This window comes from Melanotaenia boesemani, chromosome 14 (genome assembly GCF_017639745.1).
Source record: "Melanotaenia boesemani isolate fMelBoe1 chromosome 14, fMelBoe1.pri, whole genome shotgun sequence".
Classification (NCBI taxonomy): Eukaryota; Metazoa; Chordata; class Actinopteri; order Atheriniformes; family Melanotaeniidae; genus Melanotaenia; species Melanotaenia boesemani.
In genome coordinates, this window is record NC_055695.1 from 32583611 (window position 1) to 32610792 (window position 27182).

The 27182-nt window shown below is 39.5% G+C and overlaps 2 long non-coding RNA genes across 2 annotated transcripts; both read left to right on the forward strand.

Annotated features, from left to right (window-relative positions):
• Positions 1-8143: 8143 nt before the first annotated feature.
• LOC121653587 lies at positions 8144-25884 on the forward strand. Its single transcript, XR_006012821.1, has 3 exons — positions 8144-8154; positions 14389-14391; positions 25631-25884. It is a non-coding gene; the product is annotated as an uncharacterized LOC121653587 (long non-coding RNA).
• LOC121653586 lies at positions 11861-13867 on the forward strand. The gene is made up of 3 exons (XR_006012820.1): positions 11861-12262; positions 12347-12409; positions 12724-13867. It is a non-coding gene; the product is annotated as an uncharacterized LOC121653586 (long non-coding RNA).
• Positions 25885-27182: the final 1298 nt, after the last annotated feature.

Consider the following 27182-nt stretch of genomic DNA (forward strand, 5'->3'; position numbering starts at 1 on the left):
AGCATCAAACATCTGTAGTGAGCTGGCAGAGACATTCATGCAGATGTGAGGTAAAAAGGTGGAAGCAACAAAAATCTTCCTGACATTGGAAGTAAAACACGATTTATTGTGGAAGAAAAATCCTACTTTTAATATTAGTTTTTAAAATATGTTCAATAAGGGATTTAAAAGAAAGATTCTCATCTATCACATTGCCCAGATATTTGGAAGAGGTCACAAATTAAATGGATGTTCTACACAGATGTTATAGTACCTTCTTTTTTTTTAAATTAAATTACAGTCACATTTTGGCCAGGTTTTTCACATAAACCTTTGTTATTTTAAAAGAAATAACAAGGCAGGAAAAATGAACTATTTCCCTTTCACTTAATGTAGGAACAAGTCTTAGTTAAACAGGGATTTAATTCTATTGCTGGTCTTCTGGACACCATTGGTACAGTAAATTGAAGCAGTGATTACCAACCTGTTTTGTGTGAGGACCCCCTTCATGCAACTTCTTAAAAGCTGTGGATCCCTTTTCCTGCCTGATCTTCTCACCATAATTGATGCATCCTGGCTGACTCATTTTCTTTGATAAAACCAAAGTAAAGGTAATTACAAACATATAGCCTAACCTTAAATAAATAAATCATCTGCTCTGTCTCATTAATGAAATGGTACAAAATGTTTTCAGAATCCCAAATCTCTGATTCCATGTGAATGAAATACTTAAAAGATAAAAACAACTTAAGCGAACACACATCAACTCATTTCTGTGTGGACATGGCCTTCATTTAAATCACTAGCTCTGAACAGTCAAAGCTTCGGGGACCCCCCTTTGGGGATCCATGAACCCCAGGTTGGGAACCAATGAACTAAGGCACTGTTGCCAGATCTGTTCTGTTACCATAATTGCAAGCAATATCATTCCATAAATATCCAAGTCCTCTTTCACTCCCACAACCGCCACAAGTAAATGTGGTGCTTTCCAGGAGGAGCATGCACCTCCCTCATCTTACAGAGCAGCTTCCCAGAAATGCACCTCAAACAAGAAGCAGCTGAGACACATGGCTCATTGGTACATATCTTTTGATAATCCTCCTGGATTAATGATACCACTGACCTGGTTAATTACACCACTGACCTTCTGGTTAATGACCTGGTTTAAACAGCTGAACTGAGCTGGTAATCTGCATTACAAAACTGTAAAGGTATGTAAAAAGAGAAGAAAATGCGCCGCTTCTCTGTCAGCCGTGACACCATGAGGATGTGCATCGTGATGCACTCATGGGACCATGACTGCGTTTCGGCTGTCACCCAATGATCTAATTATTCCCTAATCTTGTACACAAATGTTTGTCGCCTGGTTGGGATTGGTTTCACATCGCGCACATCTTCTCTACCTGCTCCATGGTTCGCTGTCTGCTGGTTTCATCTGGACCAGTCGCTGCTGAAGCTGCACCTCTCTGGGGATAAAAGGCGTGGCATCCCCTCGCTCAGTGGCAGCTGTGTTGCTTGTCTACTTTGTACGGACTCTGGTTGTTTCCTTGTTTACTCTGTGTCAGGCCGCTTGGTTTATGCTGAGGTCTAGTATTGGCCTCGATGGTGTTGTTTGGTGTTTGTATGGTGAGTGTTATATTCATAAAAGTCACAGTAGGTTTTGTTGGTTAAATTGTGTTGTGTTTGTATTTAGTTAGTCTCTTCTGTTTTATTACCTGCAGCCAGGCGGAGGTCATGTATTCAGTGACGTTGGTTTGTTTCTCTGTCAGCAACATAACTCTAAAGAGATGAATTTTGATTAAATTTACAGGCAATTTCCACAATGGAATAAGGAACAATCCATTAGATTTTTGGGGTGATCTGGATCACCATTTGGATCCGGGAATGTTTTAAGAATTCTTTATTATAGGGATATAGAAGCTCTAATGGCAAAATAATCTCGAACTAAAAAATAATGCCCACATTCACTGGGGGAAAAAAAAAACAAAAAAAACAAATGGCTTGGTGGAGGTCTGCACTCGGTGCTTCTAGTCTTGCCACTCAGGACAGGCATATAAAATCCTCTAATGTTGCAAAGCCTTCTGTTTTCAGGGAAGGAGATAAAGACATCTGATAGAGTTTTAATAGCCAGACACACATATTTACATCATTTCACTCACATCTGGATTAAATTTTACCTGTAATTTCACTGGATTCATAATCAGAAGACAACTGCAATTTTGGAGATATTAATCATGTGGATTGTAATTGTGTAGTAGTGAGCGTGTGTTTGTGCTCTACTTACACATTCAGGTGGTTAGCAGCATGTTGCCAGGCTTTCTTTCTTAGTTTTACAACCATGGCGTGTTCACCTTCGTTTTGTTTGGTTCTTGAGTTCATCATACATTTCAAGGACGATTTACTGCTCCGATGGTGAGAAGTACACCCAGCCTCATGGTCCAAGAAATTGTGTTTAGGCATAAATTCACAGTCACAAGAATTAATAGGAAAACCACCTGAAATGATCTTCTGAGGTCTTTAATTTAAGATATGCAATAGACTAACTAGATCTATTATCACGTGTCATGCTGGCTCTTGTGCTCAAACTCCAGTTTTCACATCCATTTTCCCAAAACACCTATTCACTCCATTCCTAAAGCACATGAAACAGGTTGGAGCTGGTTAGTTTTTCTCTCTGCTTAAAGTTGAAAGAACATATTGTTTCATTTAGTGCTGACTATGAGGAGTATATTTTCTTAATGAATACACCAATATCAAGCTGGTTTAAAAGGAGCAATTCCTTCAAAAACATCATGGACAATGTCTGAAGCTGAAATAAAACACTAGCTGATTCCACACACTAATAATTCAGTGATCCGCATGAATGTTCTTAGTTCTTAAAGTAAATAAAGTCCATCGGATCTCTGTAGTTTCAGATGCAAGGGAGAGCCTGCATGTAGGTTTTATTAAAAAAAAAGCAAACAGCAGTACTGTGTTCAGCATGGTTGCTTGCAACCTGTTCTACCCAACTTTAACACAAACAGCCCACTCTCTTACAGAATCATTCATTAAAAGTTCTGATCATTTCTGATAACTTGAGATGAATACTGGTTAAGGCAGTCATGTATAAATGGAGGACAAAGCAGAGTTACAGTTTACCCATCATCTAATATAAATCACAAAATTTATACTTCCTTAAAGATGTACCAAAATGATAGCATATTTCAAATTAATCAGCATAATTATAATTATAATAAAATATGTTCCTGCTTAGACCTGAAGTTTCACTAAAGAATGTGCCATCAGAAAAAGACCTAAATAAAGATCCAAATTGACCTGACAGTCAAAGACTTCTGCAGACTTGAAATTAGTTATTTTCTGCAGTGACTTAATATTTCTTTGGTCCAGTACATATTTCAAAGGCTGCAAGACAATGAAATGGATTTTGTATTTGCTGTTAACTTCCAAACACCAGGAAATGAGCTTTCATCTACTACTGCTTTTTTCAAAGACTTTTTTTTCACAGAGGTCACTAACTGGCAGATGTTTAAGTTACAGACTTGTAAAACAGATAAAAGTTATCTTGTGGTATTTTGTTAATTTTACCGAGAGTAATTAGCAGAGATAAAGGACCAATTTGATAATTTGACCTGAAGTGGTGTGTTTGAAAGTGCATCTCACACAAGAGAGATGCTTTCTAACTTTTAACTGAGGCTAATTTAACATTTTTTTTCTCAAATTTCATGATGTTTAGTGCAGAATCTGGATCAGCATTACTGTCTACAGCAGTGATTCCCAGCCTGTTGTCCATGGCACCCCAAGGGAATCCCCAAAGAGCACAGGGGGTCTGCAAGGATTTGACGATACAGAGCCTGTGTGATTGTTAAAATTAAGACAATGCCCAAGACGAGTTGAGGTGTATGCGTTTTAATATTTTTATCCATTGGATGTTTAAATCATGTGGACATGAAACGAAAACCTTTATTTTCTACCACTTATACGGTATCAGGTTACAGGGGCAGCTGCCTAAGCAGGGAGGCCCAGACTTCCCTCTCACATTCACTAGCTTGTCCAGGGGGATCCCAAGGTGTTCCCAAGCCAGCCGAGAGATGTAGCCCTCCAGCATGTCCTGGGTGTTCCCTCCTCCTGATTGGACGTGTCCTGAACATTTCACTAGAAAGGTGTCCAGGAGGCATCCTGAACAGATGCCTGAGCCACCTCATCTGGCTACTCTCAATGTGTAGGAGCAGCAACTCTGGTCCGAGCCCCTCCCGGATCACCGAGCTTCTCACCCTATCTCTAAAGGAGATCCCGGCCACCCTGCGGAGAAAACTAATTTTGGCTGCTTGTATTCGCGACCTTGTTCTTTCGGTCACTACCCACAGTTTGTGACCATAGGTGAGGGTAGGAACGTAGACTAACAGGTAAATCGAGAGCTTTGATTTTTGGTTCATCTCCTTCTTCACCACGACAGACCAATGTAGAGTCCGCATCACTGCAGATGCCGCACCGATCTGCCTGTTGATCCCCCTGCTCCAGCCTTCCCTCACTCGTGAACAAGACTCCAAGATATTTGAACTCCTCCACTTGGGGCCCGACCTCATTCCCAACATGGAGAAAGCACTCCACCCTTTTTCGGCTAAAGATCATGGTCTTGGTTTTGGAGGTGCTGATTATCATCCCAGCCGCTTCACATTCGACTGCAAATCGCTCCAGTGAGAGCTGAAGATCACAGCTCGATGAAACCAACAGAACCACATCATCCGCAAAGAGGAGAGACCCAATCCTGAGGCCAAAAGAAAAAAAAAGGGATTCGACACCTTGGTTGCGCCTAGAAATTCTGTCCATAAAAATTCTGAACAGAATCTGAGACAAAGGGCAGCCTTGGTGGAGTTTAACCCGCACTGGAAACAAATCTGATTTACTGTCGAGATGTGGACCAAGCTCTGGTACTGGTCGTACAGGGACCGGACAGCTCATACAAAGGGGGTCCAGCACGCCATACTCTCGGAGAACGCCCCACAGGAGTCCCCGGGGGACACAGTTGAACGCCTTCTTCAAGTCCACAAAGCACATGTAGACTGGTTGAGTGAACTCCCATGCCCCCTCCAAGGCTCTGACGAGGGTGAAGAGCTGGTCCACTGTTCCACGACTGGGAAAAAAACCACACTGGTCCTCCTCAATCTGAGGTTTGACTTCCCAACAGATCCTCCTCCCCAGGACCCCTTAAGACCTTACCAGGGAGGCTGAGGTGTGTGATCCCTTGTAGTTGGATGACACCCTCCGTTGCCTCTTTATTGAAAAGAGGGACCCCCACTCCAGTCTGCCAGTCCAGGGGAACTGTCCCCGATGTCCATGCGATGCTGCAGAGGCACATCATCAAAATCTGCTCAATATTTTATTTAAAATTTGTCTCCTTAGTCAAAAATCAAAAATCTACTTATTAGGCTACACCTTGTCTATCCAGTCAGTTTTGGTCCAATCTCTCATGATTTGAGGAGTAAGTGAACCCAAATGCAGAACGGAGAAGGAAAGAGGAAGATGGGTGCAGGAATAAAGGTTGGAATAACAAAACACTTATGAGGCCAAACAAAGGAGACACAACAGGGAAACACAACAGGTCATCTGACCAAAGACAACCCAGGGGTATAAATACACTGAGGGACTAATAAGGAACAGGTGAGGCAAATTTAGCAAATCAAACTAGGTGTTCAAACAAAAAGGAAGCAGAAAGCAAAACATAATACACAAGGGGAATTAACATGACAAGACTAAACGCTGATACACATAAGGATTTTCTAAATCTGAAGAGATTTTTTTTTATCTGTTAGAGACCTCACACATGAAGATAAAAAATCAGGCATTTAACAGTTTTGATCGTACTGTGTGTGATGTCCCCAGCACAGAAGCACACACACAACGATTTTGCTACATTCCGTTCAATGTCACAATCCACAGAGTCACAACTCAGGAGTTGTTGACTTTCCACACACACATGAAAAGCTTTGGTTGTGAATATTGAACATGTTCAATAAAACCCATTTCGGAGCCGAATGTCCGGACAAATTCGATTTCAAGACACCTCAGTCCAAGTGATAATCTTATAGGATAATCTCATAAGACTGAAGTCCTTGGTCGGGAAGGAGGAAAATTGGGACAAAAACAGCCCGATAATCTGTATGTGTGTACCTAGCTTAAAACCATTAAATCAAAACCCTAAGATCAAGAAACAATCAGTATGCTTTGGATTTAGGTTCAGTTTTGTTAAACACATGTCATGCCATTCAGAGCACACCATCCTGCACATTTATCCCATGTGTTTCATTAAATTCTTTTCTCTTAAGACTTCACCTCACCCCCAACTCACTTCATCTGCAAACGAATGAGGGCAAAAACACTGAGAAAAACAACATCTCCATTTTCTGGAATGTGTTGGGTAAGGATGTAAGTAACTTATAACGTTTATGCTGTTAATTACTGTCCAGGAGAAGAGCGAGCTCCGACTCAAACTGCAGCCTCTTTAGCTCTCGCAGAGCTCTCCACCTTGGAAATAAAAGGCCAGTGTTAATCCAGAGGATATCCCTTTTTTTTATCCAATAATGTATTCACCAACAACAGTTATTTTTTTCTTTAGAAGTAATGTCGGATCCTGGTGAACGTTTTGTGCCATTTCACTAGAAAATATACGCAATCGCTGGCTGTAGCCTTTTATAGGGAGGGAGGGCCGGGGGCATTAACATACACAAAGCAGACCGACTGGTAAACATGGGGCTAGAGAGACGGTGTGTGCCATCATGCTTTACTCCAGATGAAATTACACCTCTAGTTCTTCACATAGACATTTTTTAATTCATTCAATCTAGAAATGAATTTCCTAATTGCCCCTTTAACACTAGATTCTATAACTACTAAAATGACCACCAATAGTAATTTTGACCAGTACATTTAAATGTCCCTTAATTCCCTTTATATGTTTCTAGCTTAAATAATATTAATTATAATCAAATGATGTTTTAGAAAACAAAGTGGCTGCCCGATAAACAAAATCTAAACTTCAATTTGCACCGCCTGAATATTTGTAAAAAACAGAATAGGGGTGGATAAGCCTGAAGTGAGAGAGAATATGCGACGTAAAAATGTGACAAAAGTAAGAGTTAGGCTATATGAAGGCATGAATATTTATATTATGACATCTATACCATTTATTATGAGTCTAAAACAACTATTCCCAACAAGTCTCGGCCAGACACCACATCTCTGATCCTGCTGCAGAACCCACACACGGCTTTGCAGGATGAGCTGATGGTTTCTGAGTTGTTTTTTTTTCCAGTTTCTCGGTACCTGGCAACACCTCCTTTCAGAAGTCAGCTGCAACTTGTAGACTGTGCTACAGTCCACGTTGTTCCACCTGCTTTGCTGGCTATTTCTTTTATAAACTCAGCTAGATATTCCTCTGCCAGCTGTAGAAATCCATTTCAGCTGTTTGGGTTTCAGCCCACTTCTTGATAATGATGTGGATGTTTATTCCTTCAAGGTCCTGTTATACTGTAAAACACAGTAAGGATCCTTCTCTGCATACCACCTTTTTCAGAATCCTGTCACATTATCTGATCCAGAACATCAGGAAATTGAAACTAGAACAGCGATAAATCAGCTGTGGTCAAAATGACCACCTGTGGATGAGATGGGTAGAAATGATTAGATTTTCTCTTTTCGTCACATACTAAATATTAAAATTGGTTTTAAAAAATTCACTTTTTTCAGAAAAATTCAGCAACCAGCAGGGCTTCATATTTTATTTGAAAAAGTTATTGAACATGCAAATATTAAAACAGTCATAATGACCGTCTTGGCTATTATTGTGTTAAAGACATGATTTTGCTGACAGCTAATAACTGAGTCTTACTACTAGTAAGTTTTCCTGTATAAAGCAAATAATACTTACTTGAGCTAGTATGATACTCTTTGAGTCCAGGTCTAATATAAACACCATTACATGAAAAAAAGATTTAAAGGAAGAAGAAGAAGAAGAAGAAGAAGAAAGCAACTGAGGTATTTGCTTCTTAGCTTTAAGTATCAGAACATACTAGTCTCTCATGACTTATCTGATTGGCAATCAGCACGAGAGAAGACTCTGAAAGACACCTTCATTAGCTGCTGCAGAAAACACTGATTAGCTTACTGAAGCAGCATCAGGTAATTTAGGTTTATGCTAGCTGCCAAACAGTTCTGTGTGGTGTTCTTGCACATCGCCCTCTAATTACAATAACCTTCCACAACCTCAAGAAAAGAACTTTCTTCAGTTAGACGAGCTTGTCGGACTGATAGTGGTACATTCTGTAAAAGTCTGGTCTTCGCTGCAACGTGCAAGTCATGTGCACACACATGCATCAGAGGCTTGTAAACATGTGGTTTTATTTACTTGTGAATTCTGGTTACAATGTGGCTCAAAATGATCATCACTGTCTTCGCCACCAAATACAGTGTGTGACAATATCTAGCTCCCCATTGGGATGGTTTTATATTAAACTCCTTCTGATCTTTAAATTTGCTGTGATGATATAAGGTTTTGATGATATCATCTTTGTGAGACACAAATCCTGTCTAAAAGAGCTTTTCCCCAAAAGCCTTCCCTTTTTTGGAGGGCTGCATACCTCAGTCTGAATTCATGGTCCAAGAGAATGTGCACTTTGAGGTAAAAGGCATCACATCCTGTTCATCCTGAGGAGGGAAGGGAGGATGGAGATGGATATGGTTGTATTTGTAACAATCTCCTTCACACAGAGACTTCAAAAGCAAACTGCTATTAAACCATGATTTTATGAATAAATCTCCACTCAGAGTCCTGTACCTGCTCAATGTGGGCAAATTAATATGCTGATCAGTTCATTCTGCAGCATGAGACGCTGCTGCTGCACACTGATCAGCCGTCGCTGCTCTCCTGTTCTGAGTGACAGCTTCCATGCTGGTGAACTCGCAGCTATTTTTCTGTTCATTCTGTTTTCTCTTACAGACGTAATTACCGTCTTCTCTAGTAACATTTCAGAATTTGCACTTGGTGTAAAAAGGCAAACTTTAGGTAATTTTTAAATGATTTGTATGTTTGTGCAAAATATTATGGAATAAACACCTACAAAGTATACTATGTATCGTATTTTTACATTTTCTTTCTAAATTGAGAAAGATAAGAAAAGTAAAATCTTAAAATTGACCAGGTGATGAAAAAAAAAAAACGCACAAACTGGGTTTTGGCCTTTTATGTCCCACCTGAAATCTACAAAATGTAAATGAAAAAGCAGAGAGAACTTAACTGCAATGGACTGCACCCAGAAGCCTAAATGAACCACAGAACTACTGAAACAATGTTTGCTAGACAGATGAAACCAAACCAGAGATGATTGTCTGGAATAAATAATGTCAAATTCATGTGCTCCCCATGTGGAGCAAACATGTGCACACATATGTTCCACATGTGAATCACATGGTTTAGAAACATTTTCATGTGCTCCACATGAAAGTGTTCCTAAACCACATGTTTTTACATGTTCTTCATGTATGATTCACATGTTTTCCACATGGGAAGCATATGTTTACCTCAGGTAATCCATATTACAATGTTTCCACACTTTACTCACGTGTTTTTCACAGAAGCCAGGAACGGCTGGGCTCGACTTTATCTTTATCTCGAGATGAGTTATTTTTCTCATTATCTCGTGAAAAGTTTTTTTTTTCTCAAGTTGAGATGATTACTCAGGTTACACCTGAATTTAATTATGAAAATAGACCCCATAACATCTAGGGAGGCAAGTCGTGATGTAAATGTGTAATTCTGTGAATGATTTATGGTAAAACTTAATTAAAAGACATCACATTTTTCGCTTTTCTCAGACTCGATAGAAGTAAAATCAGAGGTATTGATAAGTGATGGATGTTCCTCCATCTGATGTCAGCTTGCATCCATTGCTGTACTGAGGCATCCCAGTACAGAGCTGTTCTGTACTGGAATCCATTTTGAAGTACAGTCCACCTCCCCACCGCCCCACCCCTCCAGAACACTGACAGCCTCATCGACAGCTGCACCCAAAATGTGAAAACCAGCATTGCTCCCAGTAGACCACAAACACACTCAATAAAAGCCAGTATAATTTATTAATGTCCAAAGTCATGTTTTTGCATGTAAAGCTGCTTTGAGTCTTCGCTAGGACTGCGTGAGTCTGACTGGATGTTTGTCTCTGTGTTGGTTTTGTGATGGACCAGGAGCAGGGCCAGCCCCCTCACGACCCTGCATTTAAATAATCTGTTATCTCGAGATAAATTGTGAATTATGAATTAACTTATGACCTTGTAAGGACCAAACAATTGCGTCATTACACCATAATACATTTACTGAAATTAGGTGTTTCCGTTGCAGTAGTCATGAGAGCTAAACACAGAAATACAACTTGAGGAAAAAATGCAAAAAAAAAACTCAGCTGGTGGTGGGTTGGCTCAGATGGAGGGGGAGGATGCCGGTCAGGCCTGGCAGACCCAAGCGTGTTGTGAGGGTCTGCTGGGAATGTCTGGCGGAGTCCCCTGTCAGAAAGAGTTTCAACTCCCGTCTCCGGCAGAGCTTCAACCATGTCCCGGGTGAGGTGGGGGACATTGAGTCCGAATGGGCTCTGTTCCATGCCTCTATTGTCGAGCCGCAGCTGTGGCCGTAAGGTTGTCGGTGCCTGTCGTGGCGGTAACCCCCGAACTCGTTGGTGGACACCGGCAGTAAGGGATGCCGTCAAGCTGAAGAAGGAGACCTTTCGGGCTTTGTTGGCCTGTGGGCAGCGAGTGTGAAGCGGCTGGGATGAGAATCAGCACCTCCAAGTCCGAGACCATGGTCCTCAGCCGGAAAAGGGTGGAGTGCTCTCTCCCGGTCTGCAACAGGGTCCTTCCCCAAGTGGAGGAGTTTACGTATCTAGGGGTTTTGTTCACGAATGAGGAAAGGATGGAGCGGGAGATCGACAGGTGGATCGGTGCGGTGTCTGCAGTGATGCGGACTCTGCATCGGTCTGTTGTGGTGAAGAAGGAGCTGAGCCAAAAGGCAAAGCTCTCGATTTACCGGTCGATCTACGTTCCTACCCTCACCTATGGCCATGAGCTGTGGGTAGGGACCGAAAGAACGAGATCACGAATACAAGCAGCCGAAATGAGTTTTCTGCCCCCGCGACCCGACTCCAGATAAGCGGAAGAAAATGGATGGATGGAAAAAATGCAAATAGAACATGAGCAAGGCTGGAAAACATTAACATCAATTTCTATATTTGCATCTCATTCCACTGTTAATAAGCCAGTTATTGGCATCCAGGTGAAGTTTAGTGTTTTATCTGTCAGCAACTGTTTCCTTCCTCGAGCTTTGAGCTTTACCGGTGAGAATATTTGTTAAAATGATGTTACTATGCACTTTTTTAAGTAGTAAAATTGCAACTTGAAGTGTAAGTTTTTCCCTCCTTTAGACTTAAGCCCACTTAAGAAGCTTTACTTTAATTGTGTATCATTCTCCATTCAGCCTGTACAGATAAAGCAATTTCCTGGGGCAGAATTACTCAGAATTGTCAATAAACCATTCTTTGTCATCATGTATGACAAGCTACAACATATCGATGCAGTAATCTCTCCCACAAAAGGTTAGCTTTGCATTATAATTGCAGCTGACATTTCTCATTTAAACTGCACACAATGGTGAGTCATGCAGGTTGGATCAACATGATGTAGGCAGGCAGAGTCTCTTCCTCAGTCCGCTCTCTTTTCACCCTGGTGTGCAGTTTCTACCTGATGTCATTTATTGTGGGAATTCTGTGTGTAACCCATACAAGTTTTATGTCTAATAATAGTTCAGTTAAATTTGGAAGATGCATCAAGGGAATAAAAAAAAATAGTTTTATTGTAAATACATTAAAAATAAATTACTCGTAATTTTAAGGCGAGTAGCTCCCCCCATCTATTTCCTGTTCCGGTTCGCGAAGCGCTCGTAGATTTTCAGCTGCGTATGAGAAACCATCACGTTGCAACAACGGTGAGAAAGAAAAAAGTTTACCATCGGATGGAAAAGTGCCCGAAAACTTTGTGCTTGAGCTCGGATAAAGTCCTCCAACCCTTCAGTGCTGCCGAGTGATCGCCGATTTCGAAAGTGGCGAAAAGTGAGTTTAATCAGCTTCATAGCTGTAAAGTTGTTAGCCCGCGTGCTACTGTTAGCTTTAGCATCACGTTGCTAACACGTAGCAGCTACGTCGCCGGGAAGCGCGGTGTTTGAGTCAGCTCTTACTTCGTCTGAAAGGTAAAGCCTGATCAAAATGCTCAAAGCACTGGATAATCAATAATAAATTGGTTTAACGTGGAAATGTGCTCATTATAATTTTAGAGTCTGGCGATTAGCTTGGGTGCAGCTGTGCTGAGTGTCTGAGCTCAAGTGATTTGGAGATTGGTGAGGATCATCATTTGTTATTAAGATGTTTTCTTGCAGTTGTTTGCACTTTCATTGTTTTTATGTGTAAATGCTCTTATGCATATTTGTTTTGCACACGGTTAGTGCTGTCAAAGTTTTAAAATGTTTCGATTCATTTAAATGAAGCAGTTAGATATATATATTTGCAGGTTGCACTGATAAAAATATTGTTTACAGATTTTCATCTTAAATTTGTTAGTGATATTATTACATGTTGTGATTCAAAATATTCTGAATACACTGTAAAACAATAGTGTTTCATTAGATATTCTCTGAACCTGTCTCATTGGCAGGTCAGGTTTTTTTTCCCCCTCCTTTTGTGTACCCCCCTCGACCTCATTGGTATATTCCGGAGCGGATATTCTGATAGTCATGATGGCGAGCCTCCCACCTGGATCAGATGGAAAGGACTACACCTCTTCTGTGATCACTGGATTTTGCTTTGTGTGACCTACAGTGCGGTAGGCCAGAACTAAGAACACTGTCACTCATCTGTGAGCACCAGCCCTAGCAGCTATTTATTTTATTGTGAAAGTTTTTGACCGACTTAGACTGACTTGGACTAGTTTTTTCTTTGACCTATTTTATTTAATTTGCTACTCTTGGGTTGGTGTGGGACAGAAAGGAAACCCTCCTTTAAGACATCTGATAGTGAACTGAACTGCGAATCCTACTCATCAGCCTGAGTTGTTTGTGAACACTGAGAACAGGCAGTGAAAGAGATTTTTTTGTGAACAGTTGGCCAAAGAACAAACAAAGAACAAAAACCCGAGTCATTAAGTGTCCACATATATTGTATTGTCTTAATTATTTGTGTTACTGTCTTTTATTGTCTTTTATATATAAAACCGGTATATGTTCAAGCATCATATTGGTACGGTGTGTTGTTTAGATAATTCCCTGCTGCTTCCCGAGAGTCGAACCGAGAATTGAAATTACTCCTTAATCTTTGTTGTGAGCTCCATTGTCTCACAAGTGCTACATGTGTATCAACTTGTTTGCATCAGCTTCATTTTCAAACAAATTTTTATCAGAGCAAAACAAATTATTTGAGGATGCTAGTAGTCCTTTGATTAGATTTGTCCTCGTGCTTCATTTACACCCACAAACACACACATCTCCTCCAACCTGGTCTGTTGTCGACCTTATCGAATCTTACAATGACACATAACTCAGTAGCACACCTGCGATCCGTGACAGCTGAGCCTCTGGCCTGGTGCAGCGCTGTCACTCAGCTAGCTAACTGCCATTAAACAGCATGACCCTGCCGCCCCATTAGGCTCGAGTCAGATGGGAGTGTCAAGCCTTTCCCGCATGCACCTCACGGTTTGGTCCTTCTGTGTGGATACGGTCATGGTCACAGTGAGCAGGAAACCCTGAGAGGCCTGAAATTTTCAGTAACATTTCAGAGGCTATGACACCTTTCTTTTAAGACATGAGAAGTTTGTTTCTGTTGCTCCTTATCTTTTTAAAATAAAGATTAAATGGAATAAACACTGAGTCAGTTTTTAAATTTTTTTTTCCCTCTTCAGTTTTTTCCTTTCATGAGGTTTTTATATAAAATGTTTTAAGCAGGAGGCTACCAATGGAGAGTGGAAGGAGAGAGAGAAGCGAAGAGAAGCTGCTGTTTCTTTATTTCTTTAGTTGTAATAACAAGTTTATTATTTCCTAAATTTTAAACCTTTTTTTAAATAGTCTTATTCACAAGTGAAAATTTTTCTAGACATGCCACTGCTCTTTTTCACATTGGTGGTTTTATAACTGCACTTTCTTGAAAATCTTCAGTTTGACATGACTTAGTAAAGTAGAACAACAGACTATTGACTAGAACCAGTAATCTCTTTGGTCCTACTTCACTACTACAGGTGAAATGCATTTAGAGCAAAACAAACAAGTGACAAATGACTTCCTGGTTTGTTTTTACCGACAGGTTGGGGAAGTCAGAACTGCTTATAGAGGGAGTTTTCACCCAATGATTACAGAGAGCTTTTTTAGAGTGTAATAATTCATAATAATCCATATTTATCCATCATTTCTGTTATATATTTATGACTAAATAATGATTTATTTAGGGGGGGTAGGGTTGGCTCAGGTTGGGGGGTTTGCGTCAGGTTGCTCCGTTATCACCAAATCTTCTGTTTGGTCCTTCAGACACAAACATGTTCATTTTGTTTTTTGTTGGGTTCATAGCAGGTTCATAGCATTAGTCAAGTCAAAACATGAAAATGTATTTACAGATAGGTTTTATGATAGTACTGCAACATCAAATTTACATCTATCAATCGTTATCAAATGTATTTTTTATAACATGTCAAAATCAGCCTTTTTGTTGAAACATTGAGTCATAGTGTGCTGCTGTTGCTGGTAAATATCTTATATTTGTTGTTTGGATCTTTTATTCATATAAAGCAGAGAACACAAGAGACAGAGCATAAGAGTATGAGCAACTTTTAAAAAAAATATATCTGAACAATTTCCACATTATATGACTTTTATTAATGCTCTGAATAATTGTTTTTAATATCTGAAACATTAGACTGTAAATGGCTGTATGCTAGTTAACCACAGAGGCTGATTAGTGCATATTTATTTATTTAAAGTTGTATTTATTGAAACATTTGTTCTAAATGTGCAACTTAAGTGTTTCACATTTATTGCTAATTATTCTCTCACTGCAGGGAAATTTGTATTGTTGATGAGATGTTACCATGTGCACTAACCTTGCATAGCTGGAGACAGATATGATTGAAATTACTCAAGGCCAACAGTAGTTTTACCTCCTGTTTTAGTGTACATGCATTTTGAAAAATAATAAGAACACTTGTTTAAGTCTATTAATTAAGCCAGCCAATCACATGAAAAACAAGTTTACACAACAATGTAACTACATGGGAAACTGATTAAAACTAACGGCTTTGCAATGAGCCTAAATTAGAACATGAACAATTATTTTTAGAGTTATACCTTCAGTGTCTGTCATTGGACTGGATTAAGCTGAAACCTAAGGAGCGTGGAACATGTTTTTTATTTTTAAAAACTCATGTTCTTGTTTTGCAGAACAGTGCAGGGCCATCACATGGACATCCAATGTCTTTGTATGCACACAGATACCATCTATCCCATTACCTGTTAACACTGTTAATACTAGGTTAAAGTTCAAAGTACTTGACTTGATACCAAATAATGCAGCATCCAGGGTCCACATCACAAACATACACCAGTAATACATAAACAACAGTGATGCTTTAAAGTCTGCAAATTCTTTTGAATGTTCTATGATTTCAATAAATATGGCTTGAAACATAATTTAGTTTCTAAGCTATTAAAATAAATTAAGTCACTTGACCCACAAATAAGACAAGCCCTCTTTGGGACACATGTTTACATTCAGTTATTCTCTCACTGGGTGTTTATTTAGGTTTAAGCATAATGGCTACTTTGTGAGATTTTGGCAATGTGATATTCTGGCTGATTTATGCAGTTAGGTTTGAGCTGTTTAGGTTTGTAAACAAGCTACTTGGTCAAGAATACACTGTTTTCATTGTTAAGTATGTGCTTCTTTTATCCAGTGTGTCAGATGATTGTATCGCTCAAGCCTACACAGAAGATTACGTTTTTTTTTAACTTCTTCTGTCCAGCATAGCAAACAGAATGATGGTCCTGGCTGCTGTGTTATGTGGAACACATTTGCTTTGTCAAGAGGAGCTTTATGGGTATAGGGCCCCTGTTGATAATTTCATTTTTTTATTAATTTGTTTAAATATATTGTTTTATCATATTTATTTGGTTTTATGGAATTGTGTAATCTTGCTGGACTTGACCAGAGGGGACAGAAGAAAGAAAAAGGGATAGTAATGGAGAGAAGTAAAAATGAAAGTGGAAAATAAGGAAGTACAGACAAAGATACAGTGGACAGAAGCAATCCAACTTAACAACAGATGAGCAACTGCTACAGAAGACTACTTACTAAATTATGAAGAAATGCTGGAGGTTCTTTAATAACAGGAATACATTGTGATGAGAAATTCAGAAAAATACTTACACAAGAAATGCGTATGACAACTTAAAGTATGTTTATATAAAACTCTTCCCTCACCCACCCTCCCATCTTCCCTGGGAAGGCTGGGTGGCTGATCATCTCCAGCTCGGTTCATCTACCAGAGTCCTGGGAGCTTGAGGGTCCTACACAGTATCTTAGCTGTTCCTAGAACTGCACTCTTCTGGATGGAGATGTCTGATGGTTCTCCAGGTATCTGTTGGAGCCACTTCTCCAGTGTGGGGGACACGGCCCCCAGTGTGCTGATGACCACTGGTACTACTGTTGCCTTCACCTTCCAGGCTTTCTTCAGCTCTTCCTTGAGTACTTGGTACTTGCCTGACATTTCCATCATTGGTGATGGCTACATCTATCATTATGGCTTTCCTTTGCTGGTTATCCATGATCACTATGTCTGACTGGTTGGCCACCATCTTTTTATTAGTTTGTATCTGGAAGCCCCACGGGACCTTAGCCCTCCTATTCTCAATACCTAGGAATGGAGAATAAAAAATATTTTTAAAAATCTATAAATAATTATGTAAATACAGAGATGTACATCTGCTTGAACTTTCCCTGTGACTAAGTGTCTCTAGGTATAGTGTCGGTGGAAGCTTCAGCCATATTGTCTTCTGGAGAACAATAAATTCTCCTTTAGAGGCAGTGTCCCTCCAAATATCCGAGCTGTCTTTTATGAGTCTGAGAGGAAAAATGGTCACTCAGCTGGTAAACTGGTCACTCCGCTGGTAAACTGGTCACTGCGCTGGTAAACTGGTCACTCAGCTGGTAAACTGGTCGCTCAGCTGGTAAACTGGTCACTCAGCTGGGTAAACTGGTCCATGGGGAAAACTGAAGTTGCTGAAGATGTAGATGTGGCATCAACCTCAGTGACCACTGAAGACAGATTTTTAGGGAAATTAAAACAACATTTTTGGACTAAATTATTAATCTCAGAATTTTTTGTAGTGAAATGTGTGATTACAAAGTCAATTGGTGCGTTTCCATTACCCCTAAAATTGCACAAAAGCTATATATCGTAATAAAAAGCGGTAATGGAAATACCTCGAAAACCTCTCAAATACCCCTAAAATGTTTTACACTCTCATTAAGTGGTTTTTCAAACGTGTCGATATAGAAGTATATTGCAAAAGTGTAATGGAAACACTTTTCTCGCATTTACGCTTCGCCGGACTTGACGTAGCGGGTCACGTGACCAGTTCCTTTGAAATAGAGATGGTGCAGTCTGAGTAGACGCAGGAAGGGACAGAAATCTTTTTACAAATAATTAAAGAAAAAATATAATCGTCATCCCTGATAGCAAACAATGGCAAAATGCAAAAGTTTTACAAAGACTTAGACATCTCTATTCCCCTCAAAGTGGAGTCTCGCGGGACGAGATTTTATGTGAAAAACGGCTAATGCGCTGAACACCATTCAGTGGAAACACCTGCAAATCACAATTGCACTTTATCGAAATGATAAAAATATCGCTTTTATTTTGCGAAATACTGTAATGGAAAAGCAACTAGTGTTATTTTTAACTCAGCAGGCATACTGGAGGATGGCAGACTACTCTGCAGAGGATAAAGATAAACCTAAGATGAAAAAACAAAAAAACAGCAACAAAAGCATCCATATTAAAAGTCATACTAGAATAAAATAAAACTCTTTTCACTTATAAGAAAAAGAAATCCGCCAGTGGAACAACTCAAAATTGTTGGAGAACTTTTCAAATGATCTGCATTTTTCTAAATACAAGTCCTCTGTCACATGGTTGCATCTCTTTTAGGGATAATTTGACTAAACATCGAATGTATACAGTGACAGTTTTTTCCTCAACTGATGCTGTAGTCTCTGCTAAGCCTGAGAAGGTGGATTGTCCCTGGACTAATTACAGTGGTCCTGGGGAGATTTCATCTAACTTATGAGCATATTAATGTAAAAAGACTGTTCATTTTATTCACATAATGACTAACTTGTGCAGCAAACAACATATCTTTGTCTATAATACGTTAACACAGTTCTGTGCGTTGATGACGTTGCTATCTTCTAGCAAACAAATGCAGCGTCTTTAATTTGCTAAATGTTTGTTAAAGCTGTCTTTGAAAGAATTTTTTTTTTTAAAGAACACGGCCTAGAGCAGAGAAAACTAAATTGATCAAAGTTAAGGCTCAATATTCTACAAACACAAAAACCTTAGCTAACTAACCTACCAGGTAAAACCAATCCTCCAGTTATTAACTTGTTTGCTAATTAGCTTTTATAGGCTATACTCCACCGGTTGAATCAAATTCTTGGTTCATTCTCTGCTCTAGGAGGCCCTCTAATGGTGACAAGACCCTAAGCAAGCGCTTAGTTCGTTTATGCCTCGGGCCGGCTCTGGATGTGGGAATGGAATGACAATGTTCTGTTGAGGATGACCTCCAGACTCGTAACCTGAGGGGAGAAGAGACTGAGGGGCTGTCGATGGTAAGAGAGAAGCTGTCGACTTTGGATAAGGAGGATTTTGTGCCAATGAGGAGGAGCTCAATTGTTATACTGTTCAATTTCAGGAAGTTTGAGGTGACGAAAGATTTCATTTTGGATAAGCAAGAGGTGAGGGAAGATGGTAGGAGTGTGGAGTTTCGTTTGCTGGAAAGGTAGAGTTGGGTGTCATCTGTGAAGCAGTTTAAGTGGATAATGAATTTGCATAAAATATATCAGAGGGGGAGGAGATAGGTGATGAAGAGAAGAAGCCCCAAGATAGAGCCCTGGGGCACACCTGTAGTGAGTGGAAAGGGACTGGATCTGAAAGATTTAAGCTGTATGAACTGAGTTCACCCTGTGACAATAAAACATAAATAGAAAAGATTAAATAAAACATAACAGTATTAAATAGAAACAGAATAATCTAGAATAGATAGAAAAAAACATATGTGGCTACAGCAAAAGAATAAATAGCAACCATTATTGCCACTAGTAGGACCAGCAATGACCTTCCCCCTGTAGAGCACTGTCTAGAAGGTTTTTCCTTTTAGTCTGATCTAGTGTAAATACTGAATTAATAAGTAAATGAGTAAATAAACAGTGATAGCAGTAGAAATCTAGGTCTGTGATGGCTCAAACACTGTAAACTATACTACATAACATTATCCTCTGTGCATGGGTTCCATGAAAAATCCTATTCTGTAAAGATGACACACTGAACCCTGTTAATAAAAACAAAATAGTGGCTGTCAAGAAGATTCTCACTCACCAGAGACCCGACTAAAGAACAATATTTGGGCATGACAGTGATCTTCTAGACTGAAAGAAGGAAAAATGAAAACCTATGACTGGTCATTCTTCTTGCTTTATTTAAATGCTAAAGAAGACCCATATAATAGTTTAAAGAAGACGTTTAGCAGCATCTGACCTCCAGCAAAAGCACCATTTCTCCAGAAGTGTAACCTCCAATTTTGTGTCCCCCAAGCTAAGCTGGATGACAGAATGTGCAAACAATGAAAATACAAAATACTTTCATCTTGCTAATGACAGGTCTGCTGATTGCTGTCATATTCAGCTCTTATTAGTGAAATGATAGGTTAAAAGAAACAAAACTATATATATATATATATATATATATATATATATATATATTATAACTATATATTAACTAAATATGACTATTTAGAAGTTATGGTACCAATAAATATACTGGCAGCAGAAAGGACAAATTAGCACTGCATGTTGATTTTTTAGAAAATAACTCAGACCAGCAACCATGCAGTCTGTCTCCTAGCACTGGGTTTCACAACTGACTCAAACTAATCAGTCCTTGTGCACAACTTCATTGACTGTTGGAGCAGGGACACAACGAAAACCTACAGGACTGCAGCCCTCGTGGGACCGAATTTAGCCGCAATGCTCTCGGAAAATCACAATTGGTCCTAGTCTGAATAATTGCTCCAATCAATCAGAACCCACACTGAATGATTGACACATATCTTAGAATGCTGTCTGAAAATCATATTTGGATAAAAAAAAAGTCATAATCAGCCAGTTAAATACATACGTATACTAAATAATAGTTGTGGTAAGATGTTTTGAGAGATTAAAAGCCTCAGAGAGGATTTTTCTGGTGAGACATAGTGCGGGACAAGCGTCTATTCCCTCTAGAAACCAGCACACTAAGAGATAATCAATAGCTGTGGCATTAACACCGATGGGGGCTTATTAAACCCAAACACTAAAGCAGGGATGTCAAACTCTAGTCCTCCAAGGCCACTGTTCTCCAGGTTTTAAAGGTTCCAACACACCGGACATTAAATGATTAGGTCAATATGCAGACCTTACCAACAAGCTGGATCTACTGCAGTTGAATCAGGTGTGTTAAAGACATCCCTGCATGCAAGCATTAGTAGATTACATCAGTCCTTTTATGTTACAGCCAATTTCCCCCGAGTGCATGTGTATCTGCGCTGTAGCCTTGTCGAGGCTCTCCACTAAACATACGCACCAAGTCTTTTTTGACGAAACATGGATCCAGAACGTGTCGAGTTCAGCAGTTCAGACAGAGCCAGACAGGAAATCAGATACAGGAGCAGTGTACAAGCTTCTGGTAATTTTCAAAAGAAAAGACTCCAGTGCAGATTTGTGCTTGCTATGTCATTAATGGTCAGGGGGTCTGTTTTTTTTTTTTTGTTTTTTTTTTTGTTTGTTTTTATCATGGACGATGAAGTGGAAGAGAGTCAATATTCCTGGAAGTGGAGAATCACAAGATTCTCAACTTCATTGATTTTGTGATCTCATGGAATCCAATGATTTCATGGATGCTGCATTATAACCTCTTTATGTCATGAAAAACATAATCTGGTTTTACCCTATAGAAGATGTTATGAGCCACTTTTTACCCACAAAATCCCATTATTTGAATAAATTTAAAAAATTATAAATTTTGTCAACAGCATAGATGGTTTTCATCATGATTAAGTAATTCTGTGTTGTTTACAGCTCAAAAACACATTTTTTGGTGCATTACCCCTTTGATGTGCTCCTCTCTCTAATACACTCACATCCACTGCTGTGATATGTGTGGCCACATTAGAGAGACATGAAAACTAAAACATCTTGACATTAATAATCTGGATCATCAGATGGCAATATTTGGAAAAAGTTGAAAACGGTCCATAGAATGTAAGTTGGCTGTTTTAGGTGCAGTGTGTGGGGCTTGATGTGGTAGTAGGGGGGTCAGTCTGGTCTTCTCTCTGGTGGTGGTGGTAGACTCAATCCTGGTGTGATAGTATGGGGATCGTTCTGGTCTACTGTCTGAAAGTACGTTCCCTATATTTATGAAGGTAGGATGATCCGACTGTAAATTACTCCATAAAAATGTGCTACCTTTTACTGTAGCCTATATAGAATAGATAGAATAGAAATACTTTATTAATCCCTTTGGAGAAAGAGAAAATAGAAAAATAAAGAGAAATAAAGCATATTTGTGCAGGGGGATTCCTCAACAGTGTAAATTAATGAAAGTTTCTATTTTTAGGCTTTTATAATAATGAAAAACTACTTTAAATATAGGCCTATAATTCATAGAAAAATGCATAAAATACTTATATGAAATTAAGTTATTAGTTTATTTCATGAGGTGCAGCTGATAAACCCTGTTGAGAGATGTGTTTGTGGGTAGCGTGGATTTCTTGGTGTGTCCTTACTACACACTGAAACGATGTTTTCATGTTGAGTGCATGTGCAGAAGGCATAGGTAGCACGCCTCGATGGGTAGGGTGAAAAGTCAGAACACCAGTCTGGAAAGATGTTTCTGTCCTTCTCTACTGACCTGTCAATCATGAGGTAACACCCGATGTGTCAGATTTCAGAGGTGGCCACTGCCACCCCGTCCCCTGCCCCTGAATAGCTGCTGTTATTAGCTGAGCAATTGTTGATAAAAAAAAACAAAAAAACTAATGTAAAAAATGTGTTGATCATTACTGTAGATACATCCAGGTGTTTAATCCTTTTCTGAGCCCAGCGAAAGCCATCCCCACTGGCCTGCCAGTGTTGATTCTTTGCTCCTCTAAATATCTGACAAACACATGCTTTTTGTCTTCCCCTCTTCCAGTCCATGCTATTCTCCATCCTGTCCAGGCAGTTCTGTCACTTTCCTTTCTTTTTACTCTAGTCCTTCATGCACATCTTTTCCTAACTGAACCATATAAATCTCACGAGGATCTTTTTCACTCACTTTTCCATTTGTTAGCTGTGTCACTGTTACTGAAATCCTGTGATGCCACCTCTTTTCCATTTAAGGCTAACAAGATAACTTAGTAGCTGGGCGAAAGGTAATCAAAATCCAGGCTGTCTGTGGCACTTTAGTCAGACTAAAAAAAGATTATGACTGATAGAAAACAGAAATTCTGTAGGGAGTTATTGTTAGAACTGCTTAACTGAGATATGTTAGTGGACAGTATTTTTCTTTCTTTCCCCAGTGCACCAGTCGCTTGCATCACTTCTTTTTATAGTACAAGAAACTGCATATTTTACCAACTGAAAATGCACAGAAGCATGGAGGCTGTTTTCTGATTTTGTTTTGTTTTGTCTTCCATAATCCAGTCATTTAAAAATAAAAATGCAATGGATTTGGCATGCCCTGTGATAGCAGATCCACTAGTGAGATGTCATCTGGCTGGTTTATCTCATCTTTATTCTGTCTTACTAAGATTATGAAAACATGGAGTACAGGCATTTTTCTGTCCCATTAGATGGAAGTTAGACAGATAAGCAATACATGAATGAATGGCTTTGTAGGGTATTAGTGTGGTGGTAACGTTGTCAATGCAATGATGCAGAACACGACATTACTTGAGGTAGGCTGGCAGGAGTGGAGCTTAGGATGGATTCATAGATGCAGAGACTGATTGTGTTGCTTCACAGTGACTGTACCTGATTAGCATCTTGTTCCCTGCAGCATCTACAGATATTTTACAGAATAGATGTTAGATAATATTTACAAACACTTAAATTGTATAAGGGCAAGCATTGTTAAAAACATGGCAGTAAAATAGAATTCATTACTGGTTTCGAAACCTTGCCAAACCTCAGAGGCCCTTCAGGAGTTTTTGGCTCATCCATCCTTTTCAACCACAAACAATCTGAATTTGATTGATAAAGACCTTTTTTTAATTTAATGGAAGATCAGTTCTAATAATTTAGTTTTAGGGGACAGCACTTCAAATCCCATTATCACGAAGTGGTTGTATTTATCCTGACGTGAAATAGCAGATACTCTATCATCTCTTACGTTTTTATGATGGGGCTCCCTTTCACAATCTCAGCTCTGCTCTAATGTGTTGCCCTAATCAGCCTTAAATTGTCATCTTGGTTTGATTTAACTTGGCTATAATGAGAAATCTGCTTTTAGAATGACAGTAGCCATCCATTTATCCTTTCCATCTCTCTTTACGTGACCTCTCAACACCTCCCCCAGCCCATCCAAATTGAAGTTGGGAGAGTCAGCGGGGGCTGGATTGTCTGATGACAAAAAACATATATTTTCCTGGACAGAACATTGGGTTTTTCATCATTCATTTTGTAGGATTATAAAAGAGAGGGGAGATTATTTGAAAAGTTAATTCAAAGGGTTCTTTGCCATAGATCACTAATGGGGATTGGTAAAATATATTTATGAGTTTTGTGACCGTGTTGACTTGATGAAAGTACAGAGTGAGGGCAAAGTCTAAATGGATCATTTGCACAAGGAAAAGGGCCTTTGTGCTCACCAAGCATCACTCATTCTCAATTTCCCTCATGTCTGCAAGCGATTACCAAAGAAAGAAAGTAAAATGAAAGCAGACCTATTTCCATTTAGGCTTTGTTTGGCTGGTGACATGCTTTTTGGGCTTTTGTTGTCTTTAATGGGAATATACCAGAAAGCCTTGTTACAGAATTATGCCTCAGAGTTTCACTGTATTCCTCACATTAAATTACATTATTTTGACATTTTTGCTGTTCTGACCATTGTTATAGACTTCTTTAATGTCAGTGTACTCATTTTTTTCTGCATGTATGCATGTTAGATCTATGTCTAAAAAAATCTATTAAATGAGCTCAAAACAAGGAAAAGGAGATACAAAAGTGTTTCCTTCAGATACAAAACCACTGGTTAGTACTGTTTCATCAATATCAATACTAATACTTCATGCCACTTAAAGGAAATAATTTAATAACTGCTTAATATTTTTATTAGCTAATATTTCATAGATGTAGCCAAACTACATCTGACAAAACTGAAAACTTCTGACTCTTCACAAAGTCATTTATTTTTTATAGTGAATACAGCAGTGGAAACAACTTTTTACATGTGCGTATATGATGATGTATATCACTTTGGCTTTTCCTGCCATCCTGTCCAGTACACCCAGAGACCCTCCATCACAGACCTCTGCTGGCTTCAGCTCTGTCCGTACAGCCGCTGGCTCTGTTCCTGTTCCTGAAAGACCTGCATGTTGAAGTGTGCATCACTTTGCTTCAGCTGTTCAGCATCTAACAGCTTGTCCTGCACAGTAGCCAGAAGAGTGTAAGCCCTTTTTCTATTTCATGGAAAAACAGGGAGGGTGGAGACAGATACTTAACACACAGCAGCTATAATAAAATACTTTGAATTGTAATATAGTGACACTCAACAAGATGTATATACAATGTGATGGCTTTTTTTTTTACCAGGTTAGGGTGGCAGAGGGTGCTGGCAGCTGGCTGGTGCTGGCCGATGGTGGTTGATGGTGGTTCTGGTAGTTGCCTAATGGACATTTTAGAATAAAAAGTTATGAACATGAAGGATGGCTAATAAAGCCAACCTTTCATTATAATTTAAAGTGAAAAATTCTCAATTGTCCAGGAGTGCAACAGTTGTAAGGATGCTGTTCGGCTCCATCTCTGATGAAGTAAACATGGATCAGAACCATATTATGAACAAAAAAGATGAAAATGAGGTGAAGTAGATCAGTTCAGCTATTTGGGTGGTATCTGAGACCAACTCTTAGTTCTATACAAAAGCTTTAACGCTTCTTGTCCTGTTTACTAACCTTCAAACTCTTCTTAGTGTGCAGCGTTTTCATTGCGGATGATCGCCTCCAGAGGCCTCACACAGGGGTCCTTTGCTGCGGTGTAGCCTGAGTAGGCAGGTTGGTGATCCAAGGTGTGAGATTTTCTGGTTTTTCGGATCGTCCCACTCTGGTTGTCGTGGTCTTTAATTTATTTGTAGTCTTGTGTGAATTTTCTACGTGCGCTGCTTTGCGTTATGATGAATCCCCACGTTCTCTAACTGAGAACTGATCGTTGCGAATATTTTTATATTCCGCTGAAAACCTTTAAAACCTCTCTGAATATCGTCTGTGGTGTAGACGGTCAGAAGAGCTTTGACCTCCCCGTCGGTCCATTTATCGCATGCTCTGTTGTTGTTGTCATCGTAGCTGCAACTGTGGTTTTTTTAAATATGGCGGGGACTCAAGATGTGGAATTCTAGCAAGGGGTGTCGCTACCAGTCACCAAACACCTACGTCATGAGGGTTCCTATAGAACCCCAAAAAGACTCGGAGTAGGAGCTAAAATAGTTATAGGACCTGATGACCTTTACCCCTAGTTCCTATTTGTCCAAATGCACCAAAAAACCGCCTGGTTCCTTAAAAGGTTATAGGAACTACAAAAGGTTCTTACAGTTGGAAAGGGGCAGACTTAAATCTGAAATGACAATAGGACTGCTGTGAACAGTGCAGTCAGAGCTCTGGAAGTGGTGCAATGGTGGAAGTTCACCATGAGCTGATAGGAGATTCCAGCACTCCTCTGTTTCCTTAGATAGAAGATCTGCTGTTGGTCTTTTGCAACAGCTGAGTCACACCCAGTTTCTGACCCTTTACACTACCTCACTCGCAATGGTTAGTGGAGCAATGATGGATTGTGCTGTTTTACAGAATTTCACAACCATTTCTTTCGTCCTTTTAATCTTAAGAGCCAAGTTGGTGTTTATACCAAGATGCCAGATGTTTTACTTCACTCCTGTAAACTGACTCATAGTTGTTGTTGATGAGTCAGGTCACTCATTTTTAAGCAGTTCATTGCCTAAAACTCTCAGAAGTGAACAGCAGTTGCATGTTTTGCATTACCACATTGGCGTCTTTATATTCGTAAACGTATCAAATTCGATATTTTGAGATGTCCAAGTTTTTACTCCAGAGTATCCATACACCCGTCTCTGCTCCAAACTGGTTGAAAGCATGGATAGAGTTGGCATGTAATTTTAGGTATGCTGCTACCTGCATTTTCTGTTAGTATTTTTTAGCACAGGAAAATATATCAGCCAATGCAGCCTTCCAGCTAGATGAATCAACATACACCAATAATCATCTTTTAATAATCACACTGCAGCCCCCCAACAGTCCCATCCATAATATTAACACTGTTTACAATATGGGGCAGAGACTCTGCTTCTTTAGGAAGCTAGGTCATTCAGTGATGCTGCATATTTTTTATTAGGCAGCAGTGAAGACTGTGGTCTGCTTTGCTTCCAGCTGTTTGGACAGCAGCTTTAGGGCAAGAGACTAAAAATTCAAATTATAATGTTATACTAATAATAAAAGAAAAGACAAAGGCCTACTCTGGAGCTTTTGTAGCTGATCATCCATCCATCCATCCATCCATCCATCCATCCATCCATCCATCCATCCATCCATCCATCCATGCATGTGAGACTACAAAATG